The sequence below is a fragment of the Rhagoletis zephyria genome, unplaced genomic scaffold, assembly GCF_001687245.7.
Source record: "Rhagoletis zephyria isolate East Lansing unplaced genomic scaffold, Rhagoletis_zephyria_1.1 Rzeph_scaffold_00157, whole genome shotgun sequence".
Classification (NCBI taxonomy): domain Eukaryota; kingdom Metazoa; phylum Arthropoda; class Insecta; order Diptera; family Tephritidae; genus Rhagoletis; species Rhagoletis zephyria.
In genome coordinates this window covers 249,908-254,319 of record NW_016157241.1, presented here as the reverse complement: position 1 = coordinate 254,319, position 4,412 = coordinate 249,908, and positions in this window count along the sequence as shown.

The following is a 4,412-nucleotide window of genomic DNA, read 5'->3' as shown; positions in this document are numbered from 1 at the left end:
GTAAATTAGCGTCCTTAAATTTCGAAATATTGAAGTTTAAAGCATTTCTGAAATATACCGTTATATGAAAAGCGGCCGTTATTTTAGTCCGATTGTAACAATTTATGTGGCAAGCACGAAAACCATACCGAGTTTGGTACAAATTGGTAGAACGGTTACCGAGATACATATATGTGATCATAAGTGGGCGGTGCCACGCCCATTTTCCAAAATCTTATTATAAACGTATTTCTTGGTAAAGAATTGCTGCAAGCATCAATTTTGAATAAATTAGCTTTAATATTTACTGATTTACCGAAGATTTTCGTATTTCTCTAAATTACTGTTATATGGGATGTGGGCGTGGTTATAGTCCGATTTTAAAAATTTTCGGCCAGGGCCAACAACTGTGCCAAGTTTGGAAGAAATTGGTTTAGCGGTTACCAAGATATACACATGTCACCCACATGTGCCCATTTTCCAAAAATTTATAATATTCTTACTTTTCGTCTAAAAGTTATTATAAATATCAATTTTGAGTGAATTATCTTTAGTAGTTAGTAAAATATCGCAGTTTACGGATTTTTTAAAATTACCGTTATATGGGAGGTAGCCGTGGTTATTGTCCGATTTTGCCCATTTTCAATACCATCCGTCCTACGCCCGAAAGAAGTACACGTACCAAGTTTCGTTAATAGGGAATTTACATGAGGCGATTTTTCAGGCGATTTTTAGTTGAAAGCAACAATCGCCTGGTGTAAACGGCCTTTCAACTAATCGCTTTCAATGAAGTTGGTCGGCTGCCTACTTTCGTTCAACTTTTGGTTCAACTAATCGACTGTGAAAGTTGAATCATGTAAATTCCCTATAAGATATCTCAATTTTTACTCGAGTTATCGTGTGCACAGACGGACGGACGGACGGACAGACAGTCATCGCTTAACCGATTTCTCTTTTCATTCTGATCATTTATGTATACACTTGTCTAATCTTTCACTTTCATGCTCTTCGTTTTCGTCTCCGCCTGTTTACTTTGTTGCTAACTCTCCTGCTGCTGCCTCTACTTCGCTTAATAATGCAGTATGCACGATGGTGTCGTCATATACTGTGCCTATGCATACATCTACTCAGCCATCTGTTTCGCTGTCAGCTGAAACTGTTGTTGTTCCTGCGAATGCTCCCGCCGTTTGTGCTATTAATTGCTCATCTTCGTCTTTTGGTGCTGCTAATGCTCGGGCGCAATCTCTTGCTGCTCAGGAATATTCATGCGAATCTCATCAACATAATTCTTCTTTATCTTATTCGCAAGCTGTTGCCGGGAATAATATTTCGTCATTACAACGAACTAACACTACGACGCCTGCTTTGGTTTTTGGTAACGGTGACCACATCTCTCCATCTGCTGGCGTGCCAGCAGCCACTCATTGGACCACGGTTGAGAATAAGAAGCGTCGCAAACAACTAAGAGTTGTCGGTTCAAGCTCAAATTCTGACTTACAGGTGGCGGAACGTAAAAAGTGGTTACATTTATCGTCGTTTTTGCCCTCAGTCACTGCGGATAATATAGTTGACTATATTGTTAGACACGCTGGTGTAGATAAAACACATATCTCATGCTATGCCTTAATAAAGCAACAAACTCCGCCAGTTAAACGCAGTAGAGTAAATTTTAAGCTCGGTGTCTCTTATGCCAGCAAATGTCAATATACGTCCTTTTCGTTTTTTACAAAAAAAGGGAAATCAGGAGGCNCCCGCCGTTTGTGCTATTAATTGCTCATCTTCGTCTTTTGGTGCTGCTAATGCTCGGGCGCAATCTCTTGCTGCTCAGGAATATTCATGCGAATCTCATCAACATAATTCTTCTTTATCTTATTCGCAAGCTGTTGCCGGGAATAATATTTCGTCATTACAACGAACTAACACTACGACGCCTGCTTTGGTTTTTGGTAACGGTGACCACATCTCTCCATCTGCTGGCGTGCCAGCAGCCACTCATTGGACCACGGTTGAGAATAAGAAGCGTCGCAAACAACTAAGAGTTGTCGGTTCAAGCTCAAATTCTGACTTACAGGTGGCGGAACGTAAAAAGTGGTTACATTTATCGTCGTTTTTGCCCTCAGTCACTGCGGATAATATAGTTGACTATATTGTTAGACACGCTGGTGTAGATAAAACACATATCTCATGCTATGCCTTAATAAAGCAACAAACTCCGCCAGTTAAACGCAGTAGAGTAAATTTTAAGCTCGGTGTCTCTTATGCCAGCAAATGTCAATATACGTCCTTTTCGTTTTTTACAAAAAAAGGGAAATCAGGAGGCAGTAACGTAAATAATTCAAAGGTTAAAACTAATGTATGCGATTTAAAAGTGTATTTTCAAAATATATCTGGCCTTCGAACAAAAACAGAAGCAGTGCGGATTTTTAGTTCACACGCAGACTATGCTGTTATTGTTATTGTTGAGACTTGGCTTAATGCTGATTTCTATGATAGTGAATTCTTTGACTCAATTATAATGTATTTCGGAAGGATAGGGATTCTGTCAAAACCGGATATATAAGAGGCGGTGGAGTTCTCGTCGCCTTCACGTAAAGCTACACTCTTACTCAGTTTCGCTTGAGGATAATAATACTCTCCTCGACCAACTTTGCGTGTGCGTACAGGAACCCTCATCACATGACTCACTGTATTTCATTGTATCTTATATACCTCCTAATAGCAATGATGACATTTATCGTGCGCATGCAGATAATGTCATATCTTTAGTTCATAACAAGTCAAATGATAAGCATGTTTGTGTTTTAGGTGATTTTAACCTATGTAACGTAGGCTGGTCTAATGCTTTCTCAGCCTTTGGTCTTACACCAGTTAATGTAACTAGGGTTCATGAATCCTACCTAATCGATAGTTTTCTAAGCCTTAATCTGATTCAAATTAACAAGTATGCTAATAAACTGGATAGAATTTTAGATCTTATTTTCGTCAGCGATAATATATACTGCAATATTGAAGAATGCTACTCGCCTCTTTCGTCACCTGATATGCATCATGTTGCGTTAGATTTTAAATTTGAATTTTATAATTTTCCATCTACTACTTCCTGGTGGAGAATTTTTGTTTAATTACAGGGCTTGTGACTTTTCAAAGTTAAATGGTTTACTTGGTGCAATTAATTGGGAGGTGCTGCTCGCCTCTCATAATGTATCCTAGGGATGCACAGCAGAGGTGCACGCAGTCGACGTCGCGGGCAAACTGCGTGCACGCGAGCGTGCTAGGCGAAGTGAAGGAGCTGTACGGAGATGGCATCGTATACATATTAACCACTACACACTTATTTTCAAGTAAAAATGCGTGTATGTATGTGTACTTTTGCGACAACTGAGCGAGTCCCAGCAAAAAATCGGTAATTGCTTGTAGTGGTAACGTGTTCTAGAAGGCATAGCGTTATAATGCCTTCGAATTTTTTCGCTTCTTTTAGGCATTGTCGGTAATGCAAAGTAGAATGTCCTACAATATTTTATTTATTTCGCTTCATTGTTTCATTTTGGGGAATGCAAAGTAGAATGTCCTATAATATTTCTTTCTTAATTCGCTTCTTTGCTTCATTTCAGGGAATGCAAAGTAGAATGTCCTACAATATTTTATTTTTTTCACTTCTTTGCTTCATTTCAGGGCATGCAAAGTAGAATGTCCTACAATATTTTTTTTCCAAGACAAGCTAATTTACTAATTAATATTGAGTGAGACACTTTATCAAAAGCTTTCGCAAAATCCGTGTATATGCAATCTACCTGATGTCCATCAGCAAAAGACGTAATACAGTATTCACTAAAAACAGCTAGGTTAGAAACTGTTGACCTATTAGGAACAAAGCCATGTTGATTTGAAGAAATTAAATTTTTTGTTGCAAAATATAACTTGTCTTTGACAATACTTTCAAAAACTTTGGATACTGTTGATAGCTTAGAAATCGGCCTATAGTGACACACATTACTTTTATTACCATTTTTAAACATAGGGTTAATATAGGTAATTTTCCAATCGTCTGCGAACACACCTGAGGCAAGCTCGGAACACTTTAACTCTTATTTACAATAAAGCTCGGAACACTTTGACGACTGCAACTTCACGACGTAACGACAGCGACATCATTTTGTCGACAAATGTCGCCTTGAAGCCAGCTTCTTAAACATTTTGAAGACCTCAGCGACATAGCAAACAGCTGATTTTAAAGTTTGACATTTTGGTATATTTATTTCACAAATTGTGTATTTTTATTTAAGTAAATAAGAAAAACATGAACAATCAAGAATATGTGATTAATTTTGCGACAATTTAATTTTGCAGCACTACATCTAATCATTGTCGCCGGCAAAATTAGAAATAGATTTAATTTGGCGACGTCGACAATTGCAGTCCTGCAGCCAAGATGT